This window comes from Notolepis coatsorum (genome assembly GCF_963971535.1).
Source record: "Notolepis coatsorum genome assembly, chromosome: 8".
Lineage (NCBI taxonomy): Eukaryota > Metazoa > Chordata > Actinopteri > Aulopiformes > Paralepididae > Notolepis > Notolepis coatsorum.
In genome coordinates this window covers 110,026,709-110,044,320 of record NC_140172.1, presented here as the reverse complement: position 1 = coordinate 110,044,320, position 17,612 = coordinate 110,026,709, and positions in this window count along the sequence as shown.

Sequence of the window (17,612 nt, the reverse complement as noted above, 5' to 3'; positions counted from 1 at the left end):
TCTCAGCTACAGAGCATCACCTCTCGCTTGTGGACTGTCACCTGCTGAGCTGCTGATGAATTGAAAGCTGCGTACCACACTGCCGAGCTACTCAAAGCAAAAGAAACATCCAAACAGTGTTAATTTCGTCAGCTATTTTTATTTTAGTTTTAGTCTTAGTCATGTGTCAAATGCTCTTTTTCGTTTTCATCATATTTAGTCACCTTTATCTATTTTTTGTTTAGTCAAGTTTCAGTCAACTACAGGTCTGAGCATTTTAGTCTTAGTATTTTTTGTTTAGTCTCGCCACTCACTCACAGCCTCATAAATTGGCGTGAGCTTTTTCTAAACAAGCTAATGTTAGTGCTAGCTGGTTCCACCACCACCTCCAAATGTACAGTTTCCTCCCCCTCGTATGTATATACTTCCTTTTTTTTTACCTACTTTTTCTCCTCCTTTTTTCTGTGATTTTTCTCCCATCCCAATTTTTCCTCTCGTGCTAATTCTCCCTCCCCTGTCCTAATCGTTGCTTGCATGTGCCCCCCACTGGCCGGTCGTAGGGAGGATAGAAGCCCATCACATGTCCCCTCCGATACATGTGGAGGGCGGAGGCAGCCAGTTACTTCTTTTTACCTGCCAGCGTGGACTCTCATTGGCGAGGTGTAACGTGTAGGAGGCTCACACTGCCCCCGCCATCACCTGTCTTTGCTGTGCAAGCGCCCTGAACGACCTGTAGGAGTCGCTGTTTACAACGACCAGACTACCACCCATCGACTCCCCTCCCGCTGACTCTGCCAATTGAGTCAGTATGACGGCCGGCCCAAGCCGGAGGCAACGCTGACAGCCGGATTCGAGACCGGTGTCTCTTGCGTTGGTGACGAGCGCAATCTCCGCTGCGCCACCCAGCCGCCCCATGTATATACTTTCTGTTAGGATTTTCTGTTAGGATAACAGTACTGTATATTTGCATATCTTGTATGTCACAAATGTAACAGTACTGTATACGTGTATGTCATGTATGTCAGAAATGTCAAGATATAGATATGTAGGGCGGTTAGGTGGCCGAGCGGAGATTGCGTTCGTCACCAACCCCGGAGCTGAGCTGGATTTGCCTGTTCGAATCCAGCTCACAGCTCCGGGGTTGTCACCAGCTTGGCTGGCCGTCTGCACTGATACAATTGGCTGTATCAGAGGGTGGGAGAAGCTGGCGGGGTGGGTCCGGGTCGTTGTAAACAGCGACTCCTACAGTTCGGTCGGGGCGCCTGCTAAGCGCGGATTGGACGTGAGGGGGATAGTGTGGTCCTCCCACACGCTACGCCCTCTCAATGAGAATCCGCGCTGCCAGGTGAAAAGAAGCGGTGATTGGCTGGACGTGTGTCGGAGGAAGCACGTAGTAGCCTCCACTCTCCCAGATGATCTGACTGTGGGGGGTAAGTGCGCAGCGACCAGGAAGGGACTGGGAATTGGCATACGACTAACATTGGGATGGGAGAAAATCGGAGGAAAATGGAGGGGGAAAAAGACCAATAAAAATAAAATATATATATATAGATATGTATGTTGCGTATGTCATTAATGTCATTATGAATTGAAAATGGGCGACCCTGATGTAAACAAGTCAAAAGTCTTTCTCTGGTCTGCATCCCTTAACAATTGTGTGTATTGACCCGTACTGTATTGTACCCATTCTGCAATCTGTTAATAATAATTGTCAATTGAGACCATAAACCGTCCCTTCAAAATGGCTTAAAAAAAATCAGCAATACGTTCTCATTTTATAGGGCCGTTATAAGGGATTTCAGCTGGGATATTTCCTGGAAGGCGAGATAAAGGCCGCTAAGCTACTAACGTTATATCCAATGGCATTTCGGTTATACAGAAGCTAAAGCTAAAACTCAAACTGCATATGATCGGTATGATGGTCCACCACGAATGCATGAAAGGGGGGGGGGGGGCGGGGGACGTCGTTTCTGATTATTGATTACCAATAACCGCGTTAGCCTCATTAGCCTCATTCATTGATCGAGTGGATGGCTATCAAAACAATGCCTGATCAGCGTGTAATTTACGTGAAAAAGATCTTACCGTGGGCCGGTTGGATCCCCCCGAGCATTTCCCAGTTATCGATCGCCATCTAGTAGATCGATATGTCCATTGGCTGATGATATATTCCCTTACTGCATAGTGATATCCGCGATCCAAAACGTATTCCGTGCAACAGTCTATAGGGATCGCTTCAGGTGAGTAGAAAACTACATTGGAAATCCAGAAAAAAAAGACAACTTCTGCCACAGGGAACACTGCATTATCGATACAGCGCCCCTAAGAGGATCTGGCCGGTAATGCACTTTTTCTAATTCAAAGAGTAGGGTACATCTGCAGTGCAGCTCGGCGACCTTGAATATGTTATTAAAATGGAATAAAAGCCAAAACAACCTTGCCACGGAGATATCCGTGGTTGGTCCCTTAAGCATGGATTCGAAACATGGATTTATACGTGGCCCGTCCCGAATGTGTTAAGGAATTACATCAAGGCCTACCACATTATTAACGACAACTGCGGATGAGGGATTGTAGTCAATCAACGTTACGATTCAGTAGTCAGAGAAGGAACGCCAGTTTAGAAATGTTAAAATCCTACCATATGTATTTCACTAATGACAACCGGGGTGTCCCCTAGGCCTAGTGTATTACAGTGTACTTCTTCATGCTGTAAATGCATAAGCCAGGTGGAAAATAGACTCTGGTGGCATCAGGCCAACGCAAAAAAATATATACTGTACCCAACATGTCTGACACAGCTTGGGTTGGCAAACGAAGAACCCTGATAATGTTATTCATAGTTTTCAAATTCTGAGTTGAGTAATAATAATGCAGGACCTGTTCAGAGATATTTAATTGGCATGCAATTATCCTCAATGTTAGCAGTTAGCACACACGGTTAGCACACACACACCGGAACACACACGCATGCATTGTTTTTTGTAGGATTGCCGATGCGATTCGTCTCTGAGCTTAACCCATCCCGTCGTCCTTCCCCCCAAGGGCAGCCGGGAGCAGACAGGCGTCGGCGAGGGCCGCGCCCAGGGACCAATCCAGGTGCTCCTGCCCGTCTTTGTCAAGGACGCCACAGCGTTAGCGATCTGTTGTTGTGCATGTTTTTCCATTGAGTTTATCTTATCGGGGGGGAAACCCTTGCGAGCACGGGGAGAACATGCAAACTCCACACAGAAAGGCCTGGGAGATACCCCACCTGGGTACCTGGCATCATGGAAACCTGGTCCCCAAGCGGGAATCGAACCCTGGACCTTCTTGCTGTGAGGCGACAGTGTTAACCACTACACCACCGTGCCTTATTGCAGTAATGTAGCGCCTGATGGAATATTTCACTAACCCTGCCCCTTGGGCCCCACAGCACCTCCCTCGCAGGCCATTACCACTAGACCTGACAACCTTCCAGCAGGAAGACTCCATAACACCACCACATATTGCTCATGCGTATGTCAGGTGGGGGTTCTTTCCCCCCTGGGTGTGAGATCATTAGCACACAGGCTGATGTTGTTGTGATGTATTGATCATACAACACATGTCCGAAAATATTACAAAGTATAACACCTTCACGTGTTCAGTTGGTTCAAAATGTTGTTCATTTATTGTCCTTATTGGGGTTGTGTATAAAGAAAAGAAAAGGAATGCAATACAATATAAGATAATTGTAAAAAGATAGTGTATATATATATATATATATATTACAGAAGGAATGACTGCATTTACATAAGGCTTTTCTACACTCAGGGGCAAATTCACAAAGAATGGATTGGGGACAGGGACACCCACTTACACAATGGCTGAAAGGCTATGTAGACAAGGAACCCCCTTCTCTTCACTTCAGTTTAACATCTCACCCGGAGGACAGCACGCACATGTGCGGTGTCCCTGTCATTGTAACAGGGACATTGTTACTGCCAAGTCCAGAGGACAGATTGCTCTCTACTGGACAATGCACAACATCGGCCTGGCCGGGGCTCGAACCTGCAAGCTCTCGATTATGAGCCTGGAGTCCTACCCAGCCATGTAACTGCTGGGGAGATACTAGTATTACAGCTAACCACCAATGTTAAGGGAGAGGGGGGGGGGGGGGGGTCAAAAGAGCTTTAATTCACCTTAAGACTCTAGGACATCTTCACTGCACCACATGAAGTCATTTAGCAGCTTTGATGATCGCGTTGGATAAAAACTGTGTCTCCATATATTATACAATACTGTATGCATTTGAGACTGCATGCATGCATAATACAAGTGTTCCACCTATGGCTATGTTAGCCATATTGTCCCAGGTGGCCTTCAATGAGCAAGGAAGTGAACAGCGTTGGGCTTGGCCATCATCGAGTGTCCCTGTGATCACAACACCTGCCTGCCATGGCTGGCTGGATGGCTGACTGGATGGCTGACTGGCTGGCCAGCAGGCTGGCCGACAATTAATTGAATTAGCAAACACAAAAAACCTGGTACCTCAAAACATTAACTTCACATGTTTGCTGTGTTGTGTTGTGTGTAACACAGACAGGAGATGCAAGACCACTAAATTCCACTTATCTGTCTGATATAGCAATAATAATAAAACCTTTAGAAGCATATGTCTTCTCTTGTGTCTCATTTAAAATGTAAACAGAAATTCCACTTTATTTGCTAATGGAAGTGCATGCATTCTCCAATAATTTCTTAATTAGTTTAGTTTTAGTTTATTTATTTAGCACATTACTGTATTTAAGAAAAAACAGTACTAGGAGGGAACTAAGCCCAAAGCAAAGGCCTTGTACAAAGTTCCCCTCCCATCCCATTGTCCATAAACATATGAACGAAGTACATGTAAACATGGTCTAGAAAATGAATTCAAAACAAGATCAGAGACATAAGGCAGACACTATAGCGAAAGAAATGGAAGATTGACACGAGCCAATAACAAGAACAATTTTATTTTAATTGTTTTTTTAGTACAAGAAGGCAAAGGAGAGGAGAATAACATATGAATAGTATATATAATGAAGAAAAAGAACAAGCAGCCATAGATGTAACACTGATGCACAGGAGTAACTTAATATTATGTTGATGATTTATGATGAAATTAAATGAGATTTTAATTGTTTTTTTGGTTAGGACAACATTCTCAGGCAAATAGTCTTTCAATATTTCATTACCTCCACCAAGGAGGTATATGTTTTCACCGTCATTTCTGTTATGGTCAGATTGCCATCATACTTGCTGTGAAGGAAATCAAAATTATCCACAGACTATAGGGATTATATCAGTGATCATATCGGTATTGGCTGCTTTTTTCATATTTGGGTCTGATGAACAAAACTGGGCGAACAAACAATATGCTCAGCCAGCACTAGACTTTCCTTTCTTTACTATAAACACACAAAAACAATGTCAACCATGTTTAAATTCCCTGATTGTCAGTTCTGAATGGAAAGATTTGTTTTCTGCTTGAAATTAAAGTGCAGTATTTGAAATACAATGAAAGGAATATGGCTGGATTTCTTATCATACATCAAACTAACACACACACACTGTACTGTTTAAAAACAACACTGCTCTGTTCATTCTATTTTTTAAATACGTACATTATCTGTCTACATTTATTTAGACTAACATTATTTAAATATTGAGTGCAACTGTGGTGGATTACGTAATTCGGTGAGTTGGAACTATCTATGGGTTGGCGGGTCCACACGGACATTTTAGTGGCACGGACCTTCAGCTCAGGCAATGGGTCTCATTCCCGAACGAAGTTACGACAAAATATTTCGTCTTAGCAGATTTCGGCCCATTTAAGACATATTAGGGCTGGGAGTGGGAGTCCCCAAACTTTCCTGAGATCTTATTTGATCGTGGCTGAGAGCAGATTTAAGAGTGCTGAGGAGCACACTTAAATATGCTCTCAGCCCACGATCAAATCTCATGATTGATTGACTAATTTAAAATGTTATTATAACTTGACAGACTGTGTTCTCATAGTGATTCCTTCACGTCAACGCTACAGGCCTCCTTGGAATTAATTACTTAATCATAATTAAAATAAATATGACAATATTTGTACGATAAGAAATTACGCATTTGATGTTGGAAAAATAAATAATATGGATTCATCTGATCACAGGGCAGCTGCTTAACCATATCTGAACCAGCTATTTTGGACAAATGTATAATTACTTTAATTACTCAGATATTCAAACACAATTATGCAATTATTGTGAAATGATTGAAAATTATAATAATTTTATGCCTTCTGTGGAATTTGTATTTCTGTTTTAATGATTAATTATATACATTTGAAAGAATGCAGGTCAACATGCAATGTATCCCATTGATTGGTATACAATGGGACAGACCTTTGTTTGATTGATTGATTGATTGATTGAAAACTTTATTAACAGATTGCAGAATGGGTACAGTACAGTACAGCTCAATTAAATTTCGTCTTGTTTACATCAGGGTCCCCCATTTTCAATTCATCTTAACATATATGACACACATGACACAGATAGACAGTACTGCTACATCTATACATTTATGACATCCCAGATTTGCAAATACAGTACTGTTTGTGATACAAAAAGAGTCCAGAAAAGAGAGGTTGGGTAGGAGGGGTGGGTGGGGGATAGACTTACACTGTACAAGCAAAACTGTACATTGGAATATTGACAAAACCATAGTTGGTCATTTACTGTACATTGGAGGGGGTTGATATAGCTATAAACCTGCATTCCTTCGAATATATCATTAATCAATTAAACTTATATTGAAATACACTATATAGCCTATACACCAACACTGAAATGACAGTGGATAAATAAATAAGAACTAAAGCTAATCGGTGGAAATAGACTGCATTAATATTCCATAACAAGTCTTGTGTGTGCCTACGAATGAACAGTAGACTATAGGATTAATTATGGAATAATAAGCCATACTGCGTTCATTCATTACGCCCGCCGTAGGCTATATATTATATGTCATTCATTCATTCATATACAGTACTGCGCGCGCGCGCGCGTGTGTCTGTGTGTGTGCGCGTGCTGCGGCAGGTGTGTACCGCGAGCTGTATATGATGCCAATACATTAATCTAATCTAGTTTTGATGGGCGCAAGCATGATTACGAAACCTAGCCGCATTTCTCGGAGACGCTCTCTGATTGGCACTGACTGACGCTAGGTTTCGTAATCACGCGGCTCGCAAAGCACTTCCGCCATTCCATTTCACACAGCTGCATCACCAGTTGCCTTATAAGGAGCTATGGAGGCGTTGTGTTGTATGCAAATGAGCTGAACGGGAACGCGCTTTAGAGTTTAAGACAGAATGCCATTCTCCAAGCAGATATCAGATAATATAATTTGTGCAACCTTTTCAGCCACTTAAGACATATTACCAGCACGTTCAGGACTCAGAGTGTACTTGTCATAGATTATGTCTCAGTGGTTCCAAGATAAGTCTTCCAGAATATATCTTTGAACATTTTTCGGGAATGAGACCCAATGTTATCAGCTCCGCTAACGTTAGGAGGAGTTCATAACATCAACATGCAGTGGGAAAGCGGCAATAGTCCCGGTTGGAGTTAGTAAAACACAGTTGTATGTTAGCCTTCTTGGATGTTGAATAAACGCCTATCATTGTCTTTAAACACCCCGCCTCTCAGACTCCCATTTCCTCCTCTGCTAGCTAGTAGCTACGCTACCATAGTTAAAACGTGCGTTGTGTTGTACAAACTGCTAACGCTATGGCAAGATGTGTGTAGGCCTATGTAATGTTAATGGCTATGTTTTTAAAGTCGTAATGAAGATTGATTTATATTGTGCTTGCCATTTTTACACAAACTGACTAGCACCTGGCTGCAGTGCTGCTGCTGCTGCCTGCAGCCAGTGCTCATCTCTCCCGGCTCCGCCAAATGATTTTTTTTTACACAGACGCCCTGCACCGTGGGGGTCGTACCGTACGGTACACGGTTCGAATGCGTATCGTCCCACCCCTAGTGTTTAGTGTATTCCACTAAAGGGCTATTATCATGTCTTTTCCTGGGATTACTAAGAATCACCAAAACTATATTCATATTCAAAACGGTATAAAACGGAAATGTATGGATGAAAAAACAATCCGTTTTGTACATGTTGACTGAAAGCAACTCACTGACAATCGAGGGGTGTATTAGACCCATATCTATAATATAAGATATATTTTAAGCACTCGGAAATCTCGCAGTCCCCCCATTGATTAAAGCGATGGCATACTAGCGCCCTCTGGTGCATTAAGCGATGGCGCAGAATGAGTTAAGTATTCTAATCAAGAATGGATGAACCTGGGCGGCCGAGTGGCGCAGTGGGCAAGGCGCTCGCCACTAATGCAGGAGATGCTGGTATCGAGCCCAGCTCTCGGCGTTGCTACTGGCTTGGCCGGTCGTTCATACTAGCACAATTGGCAGTGTTAGGGGTGGGAAAGCCGGTGGGTGGGGATTGGACATTGTGGACAGCGACTCCTACAGGTCGGTTGGTGCGCCTGTACAGCAGAATCAGGAAGTATCGAGTGCACGCGTTACTCCTCGCCACTGAGAGATTGCGCTGTTCAGGTGAAAAGATGCGACAGCTGCCTACTCATGTACCGGAGGGGACACATGATGCAAGGCTTGGTCCTCACTGCAGCCGACCAGTGGGAGGCATAGTCTCGCAACGTTCGAGACAGGGGAGGGGAGAATTGAAGGGAGAATTGGCGAGGCGAAATTGAGAAAAATAGAAAATAAGGAGAAAAAGTGGATAAAAAAATAAAAAATGGATGAACCTATTCCAGTGTTTCCTGAGGCAAATAGTTTAATCACACGTGCTGTAAAATCCAAACAGTTATTAGAGTGCATGTAAATGCATTAAATTATAAGACTCTGCCTAACGTTACACGTAAGCGAGTCAGCAAATAAGTTGGTCATTCATCATATAATGTTAATTATAACAAAGCATGGTAAGAAAACGGGAATCTAATGGAATTCTTAATTTTACACGCAATCATAAACGCCATGAGAAGACGGAAGGTATGGGCACAACCACGTACCCAGCAAAGGTGAGATGGCATTGTCCCTGGCTTCGACGATAACATGTTCACCAGCAACTTTCAGGTGTCCCGGCAATCCTTCACATACATCTGTCGTCATCTAGGCCCTGTCCTGCACAGGGAGACCACCAACTACCGGTTGCCTATACCCATGGATAAACGGATTGCCATCGCCCTGTGGAGACTGGCCACCAACAATGAGTACAGGAATGTGAGCCACCTTTTTTGGCGTCGGTATTTCCACTGTTAGCCGTTGTGTGCAGGAGTTCTGCTATGCTGTCATAAAGGTGCTGCTTCCTGACCACATCAAGACCCCTGATGCTAGAAGGTTGATGGAGATGGCTACCTTCTTCGACAACAGGTGGGGGCACCTCAATGCGTTGGCACCTATTGGCACCTGAGATGTTCCCACGGCACTTCTATAATAGAAAGGGATGGCACTCCACCATACTACAGGGTGTCGTTGATGGCAAGGGTCTGTTCTGGGATGTGTGCTTCGGCTTCCCTAGTAGTGTACATGACACACACGTGCTGAGGCAGTCCCACTTCTGGGAAGTTGTGAGCGACGGACGGTTCTTCAACCAACACACCGTCAACCTTTGTGGATGTGACATAGGCCACTATGTCATTGGAGACCCTGCATAGCCACTGCAACCTTGGCTGATGAGGCCTTTCTCCAATACAGGCTGACTGATCGAGGAGCAACAGACCTACAATGCCAGACTGAGCAGTGTCAGGGCAATCGTGGAGACAACCTTCGGGAGACTGAAGGGTAGATGGAGGTGTCTCCTGAAGAGGAATGACTGCCAACTGGACCTCACGAAGCAGATGTTTCTGGCCTGTTGTGTGTTGCACAACATTTGCGAGGAACACAGAGACTGATATGTGGAAGGCCCTCTAGTGATGGAGAACGTGCAGCCACCTGCTCATGTGTTACATCAACAGGAAGGAGCTGGTGTGAGATCTGCATTGGTCGACTATTTCAACTCTTGACTAATGGACAGGAGGTAATTGTACTGTACAGTGTTTATTTCTTATAATGTTGGTGTACCATAGCTGTGTTCTCAGCTTTGCATATTTTTCTTTTTTCTCCACTCCACTCCATATGCAAACTGTGTAGTTTGGGTGCACTGTTTCTTTTGGATGTATACTGTTGAGAGAGAGAGAAGTGGCATGTTCCTGTTTGGAAATCATTTTATTAACACCATTCACCAACAGTGTCATACGATTTCTCTTACGACAACCACCTTGGAAGGTCATAAGAGAAAGTTGATGACAATTACACCCGGATTCACCAAGGCGTGGAGAGGCTGTCTTAACTCGCCAAAATGATCACAGCTGCGATGCCCAGAATGAGATACGTCACTTATTGACAAACTTGAATGCGTGTTCCTGTTTACTTAATTTGGCTACAGACACGCCTGTCCAGCTCATTATAATGCAAGGGCCGTGTGGAAATAGAGGTTCGGAATTGCCTCGTATGGAAGCGCTTTGTGACGTATCAAAATTAGATTAGATTTAAATGTATTGTCATCACACAGCACATTTTATACCTATAGTGGAATAGACTGTATTAATATACGATAATGTATACCATCTTGTTGCACTTGTGGCGCGCACACAGACACACACACACACACACACATACATGCGTGTGCGTACCGTATAGTCTACGTGCATAATGAATGAACAGTAGGCTTATATTATTCTAATAACTTGTTTTATTAGATCACAGATAATGCGCTGCCCTATAGTAGTACAGTACGTACAGTACACATCTCTGGGTCAGATTCTTAGCGTGACATCTCCACAGAGTCGGGCGTGAGCGGACCAGACTCCACAGAGTTGTTGCGCACCAGTGTCCCAAATACTTACTTGCTCTTTTTTTTGACTGCCTGTGGCCAGAGGTATCTCTCTCCTCAGAAGCAGAACTGGTGGTACCATGTTGGTGGAGGGCTCACTATCCGGAGCACGTATGGTCATGGCCGTAGCCAGCTATGAGGTCACCGAGGTCTGGACCTCGTTAACTATTTGTAACTATTAAAAAAATTAAAAAAAAACACTACTAGGCTGGGACAGCGGCCCATTGGTACTGACTGACACTGGGCTGGCCCAATCACATCTCTTACTAAGCACCCACCCGCCAGTCGTGCAGGTACATGACTGAGAGGGGGGCTGGTACATGACTGAGATGGGGCTGTGGTACATGACTGAGATGGGGCTGGTACATGACTGAGATGGGGCTGTGGTACATGACTGAGAGGGGGCTGTGGTACATGACTGAGAGGGGGCTGTGGTACATGACTGAGAGGGGGCTGTGGTACATGACTGAGAGGGGGCTGGTACATGACTGAGAGGGGGCTGTGGTACATGACTGAGAGGGGGCTGTGGTACATGACTGAGAGGGGGCTGGTATACATGACTGAGAGGGGGCTGGTATACATGACTGAGAGGGGGCTGTGGTACATGACTGAGAGGGGGCTGTGGTACATGACTGAGAGGGGGCTGGTATACATGACTGAGAGGGGGCTGGTACATGACTGAGAGGGGGCTGGCTGGTACATGACTGAGAGGGGGCTGGTACATGACTGAGAGGGGGCTGGTACCATGTATTGTGCTCTCACAAATGTTCTCTCACAAATTTCCCCCACCTTTTTAAAAAATACACCCCGGCTAAATTAGTTTAGTAACCCTCCTAGATGACAAATCCATTGAGAAACAAAGTGCCACAGATTACCCAACTACTAGGTCCATATCGTATCATCATGATATAATTGTTTTAATCATTAGGATAAGGGTTCCCTTGATAAAGATGCATGAAAAGGCTGTATAATATACAACACCTGTAGCTCAACTGCAAAAACTGCTTTTTTTATTTGATTAGATTTATTTGGAAATTAAAAACACCATAAAAACAAATTATCTTGACCAATTTGTATTCCTGAGGATATCACCTGAAAGCATTCATTAAAACACTTATTTCCAAGGTGGTCCTCGATGGAAGACATAAAAACACAGCACAAAATTATAGCCTACTCAACTGCAAATGTTTGCTCAACTGCAAAAATGTATGCCTACAGGGAAAAACACATTCACAACAGGCAGCAAAGTTTATTTTCAGCCAAGTATGGTAATACGGTGACTATTAGGATATATATGGTATGGATTACTTACTCTTAATAACTTATTACTATCTGTGGTAGCTCTAGTCTCCACCTACACAAATTGTTTTTGTGCTGTCCATTGATCATGCACCTTCAAGTGGTAGGCACATTAACTGTAGGTCAAACTCCCCAAACAAACACACCATTGATTTAATTGCCATATAAATCACACAACTATTACTCCTCTCTGAACATGAATATAAAACAAGAAGGTGATCTATTAACTGTGTAAACCTTATGCAATATTCATCATTGATATTTGAATACTTGAAATCTGTATGAACTGAGTAGTTAGTATCAAATGAAATAAGATGGAACAGCTCCATGCATTCATTGAATAAACAACTATTTGCTCATTACCAGTATGGTATTGTTTCAATTGTATAGCTTTTTGCACATCTTTGTCAGGGAATTCCAACCATTCTGGACCTGAATGAACCAGTTAATTGTAATCATCTCTCTCCTTATGTCTAGTCAAGCCAGGTTGTGGAGGAGAGAGACAGGGATGAACAGGCTATAGACTACTTTGCCCATCCTGAGCCTGCTATGATGCAGGTGTTTTTATATCACCACCCAAAACAAGATTCAGCCAAGAGTGAGAGAGTACACTGGTCCACTTATCCATGGCACTTACTACCCAGCTTTGTAGTGGGTTGGGAGAATAGTACAGTAGGTACGCATATTTAAGGGGACCGCAAGGATGGTGTACTGGTGGGTGGTGTCCGACCGATTATAGTGGGCCTGTCTGGGCCAAAAAAATAAATGGACCTCCCTAATTTCTAAACCCTGGCTACGGCCCTGCATATGGTGATGTCGGATGAGTCTGTCTGTAGGCAATATTAAATCACAAAGACTTTAAGGCTAATGTCACACATGAGGCGAAAGGCCTACCGGTATATCTAAAATATTACGTTACCTACTTTACCCTCCAAAACATAAACAGCTTGGAAATGTGGTCATGAAAGTTGATGGTTAAGTCATCAGGCTTGGTTATAGCCTATGGTTTCCCACAATAAACATGCAGAAGTTGGAGCACATTTTGTAAGATGTCAACAATTTAGGTTTTAGGCTAAATGTATTATTCCAGTGTTTGGTCGACATAAGTTAGCCTATCTGAACTTTCAACGAGTGGTATGCAGCCAACCTACCGTCGTCATGTGTGGAAGGCCCCGGCATGTCAGGCGGTGCAATGTCGGCATCAATTGTGGTGGCAGCTGTTGAGGAGCTCATAATAAGGACACGTATCACCACGTCCAGCTCCACTTTTGGACAACTCCTTTTTCATGTCCCGGTAGTCCTTCTTCAGTTTTTTGAGCTTGTTGATGATCTGGTCTGCCGTCCTGGTAAACCCAGCCTTGACCATCTCCTCCACCAGTTCGGCATACAGTTTACTTTTCTGTGTGCTACTAGCGAGCTTCTCCTGGAACTCAGTTGCTGCCCAGACAAGTATTTGGTCTCCTCAGCGGTCCACTGCAAATTTTTCCTTTTCATTGTTGTCACAAAATCTTCTTCCTATCTCCTTCCTTGTCGCTTCCTGATCTTCCTCCTTTTCACAGCCTAGAATATGACACGCCCACTGATGATGTCACGGTTCACAAGTAAAAACCAAAAAAAATTCGGTTCCAGGTGAGCACCGATTTTTCACGTTCGGAAACAATTAATCCCGGTGTGAACGTGCCGGCCGGTTCGAGATTAGGTTCGGGAACCGGCTCCGGCACGGTGTGAAAGGCCTATTGGAGGGCCAGTTGGAGTGCTAGATGATCACTTAGACCCACAAAACAATCGGGACACCCTACACAATGGAGGGGTAGGGCCAAGCGGGGGTATTGGGATCGGCCCTTACACTACCAGGGCAGTGGCCTTCTTTTTATCCTCCCTTTCCCCACCAGACTGTCTCCCTGTGTCCATGCGTTCCCTATCCCCATTTCCCATGTGTTGCGTTTTAACATAGGTAAGTTGATGAGACGGGTAGTAGTTTTAGCTCCATGTGTGTGTCCCATCATACGCTTGCATGGCCTCCATGGTGGTCTGCTAGGGTGAAGGGATACCTACGTGGCCGTCCAAATAAATATTTACCTGATTATCTTCATCCTCTGTGTGTTGTATTGCTGTTTTGGGAACCTGTGGAAACGGGCCCTTGTACCTTTCTTTGACCTTTGTCGCTGGCTTTATCCACATATACAACACCCACAGGAGGCTATATTAGGGCTGCCACTTAATTTTTTTATTATTTAAATCATGTTGAATGAATCCAAAGTTAAATAGAGTTTTTATGTTATCAGAATGTGGGCTAGAAGTGCCCCTTCGGCAGACTTGATGACACTGCTCTATTATACATAGAAAGGAATTACCAAGCATTTCCATGCTGTCATTAAAACCATAGTTCTTCTATGTGCTGCCCTGGTTCAACTCTCCTGAAAGTTATCCAATATCCTATTCAAATGGTTGCTCCGCAGGCTGTTCTTTGACTTGTGTTAGCCTATATGTTGGAAAGAAAACGTCCAGACTTAGAGTAATATTCCAGTGTCCCATCAATGATTTTCCCCCCCAAAAATAAATGCACCCCTTATGGATTGGTTTTATGCCTTATCATATCACAGAGGTTATGCCAACTCATCTTCTTCTCTCAATAATTTCAAACATAGATTGGGGGCCAGCCTAATGAATCAAGCCATCAACTTGCTTCCACCATAATGCATCCCACGCATACTCGCTCACACACAAACATTATGTCAATTACTTATGTTTATTTTAGGTGAGGACTTTATATAAGGCCTGTAGGGTTTCCTTACTTGCCTGCACATCTTTTTTTGTTGTTGTTTCATTGTGTACTTTTGATTTGCTTTCGTTAAAAATAAAAAATAAATCAGTTACTAGTGACTTTGATGATTTTGCATAGAAGGCGTAGCAAAAATGTAAGATTACTGTATGTACTTGTAGCCTGCCAACTTCAAGAGGACGTAATCAGAGCAGCATAACTGGACTACATACCACTTTGACATAACCTTTAGAGGTCAATGGGACTCCAAAGCACTGGAATAAACAAACATAATGTAGAATGCATATTACTTTAGCCACTTAAGTTCAATCAATATCTAAATTCCATGCGTCTTATAGAAATTAAGGCGTAGCGTTTGCATATTGAGCAGAGAAGGGGGATCCAATCACAGGTGGCCACTAGAAGCGCATGTGGAGACACATTATAATGCCAGGTGTGAACAGACATACATAGAGCTGTCCACCTGTGATCTAATGCCAGGTGGAAACAGACTATTAACATTTCTATTATTTAACCAGAGCTTTGTACTTGAAATCGGAGTTGCATGTGTGATGTCACTAATAGATTGAACCTATAATGTGGTAACTTAATGGAACACTTCAGCCAAAATTATAATTTGTATATCAATGACTCACCCTGTGTTGCCTTGAATTCCTGGGGAGAAAACATTCTCACGTGCCTCCACTATGAACGAGGAATCCAAACACGGTAGCCATACTTTATGAACTGAAGTTAATGGCAATCAAATTAACAACAGTAAAACTAGATCAAAACATCCGTTGTGCAGTTAGTGAGCCGGACAGGACCAGAACATATGTATCAAATCTGCAGGGGTCTGCTTACATTTGTTACAAGCAGGACAAATTAATAGCAGTATAATAATAATAATAGATCAAATTTCACCTGTCATGAAACCCAAGTTCGCTTCACAATCACGTGGAGCGACTGAGAAGCGGCGACATCAAATGCCAGCGTCCTCTCAGCAAAGATAATAGAGCCAGTGGCGGTTCGTCCATAGTGGGCGCTAGAGAAGAAGAAGAAAGAATTATTTGCGTGAGGAGGAAGCAGCCTATTCATCCCCCAGCGCCTAGCCCCCTCCACTCCGTTTTCATGGGCGCTCATTTCTGCTCCGCCGTAAGTGCGCAACTCACAGGGCAAAATGCAAATATGTATAAATAATACGTACGTACAACATATCGCTGTCAAATACGATACCAGAGGGCGCTTGCTCGAGTGCCCGATGTAGTCACTATTGGCTGAGAGTGGCACGTGACATCGCGTCCCCAGACGTTGGGCTCTGGGCTCTGGCTCTGCAGATATATGCTATTGCCTCGAGGGGCTACTAGTAGTTGTCGGAAATTGATAATAATCACAAGATACTGTACATTCAGACAGTGTCTGGACCACAAAGCTTCTCGAAGGGTAGGCTATACTCTGTCTTAGCTGGTTCGACAACAAACAACAACAACAACACGCTATAATGGCTAGCTGGATGCAGTCTGGACAGTGGATATATACATCACCAGTCTGGACAGTGGACGTATACATCACCAGTCTGGACAGTGGACGTATACATCAACAGTCTGGACAGTGGATATATACATCAACAGTCTGGACAGTGGATATATACATCACCAGTCTGGACAGTGGATATATACATCAACAGTCTGGGACAGTGGACATATACATCAACAGTCTGGACAGTAGATATATACTTTATCAAGCCCTCCTGGACCGCGTTTCAACTAAACAAAGTGAGTCGCGGTTCTCTCTCTCTCTCTCTCTCTCTCTCTCTCTCTCTCTCTCTCTCTCTCTCTCTCTCTCTCTCTCTCTCTCTCTCTCTCTGTTAGAGCGATGCTCTGTTTAACAATATGCTAAATATGCTGTACAGCCCTGTACTGAGAGAGTGAGAGAGATCGGGAGATCTCGGGATGTGCGTGTTTGGAAACCTGGCTGCTGATCATATTGATTGATGGCAATGGTGATAGTTGTACTGTAACTGTACCTACTTAAACGCTTGTTTCACTGACGCACACTGTAACTGAGGGGTACAATTCCCTGACTGTATTGATAAGTATGGTATCATTAAACCACTACCGTCTTATGTACATTCCTACTGGCCATACAGTACACAGGTATCTAATGATGAACACTTCCCACAATGACTCGGTTCCACACAAAACTGGATTTAAGTATTTATTAGCAGTAATGATAGTACATAATATACTTTACTTTACTTTGGATGCGCTTATAAGGCAAAGGAATGTGCGTAGGCAAATCAATAACGTATGTCCATTCTCATATTACGCAGGAGATAATAATACAACCTGAATCTTAGGAATTATATCTATGGTACTCTGGTAATATAGCGGGAGATACTGGTAGGGTCCCCCCGGTTGTAAGCCAGCAAGGGTAGAGGATTTGTCGGTAGTAGAGTCTGGGTCAAAGATGATAAGGAGACTCCAAGTACAGGAGACGGTGCAATAAGATCTTGATCCGCAGACGAATACAGCTGTTCTCCGTAGCATGCAGCTCCACATGGAAGAAAGCTAGCCGGCCTCAGGCTTCTGAGAGGCGGACTCGACGTGGCTCC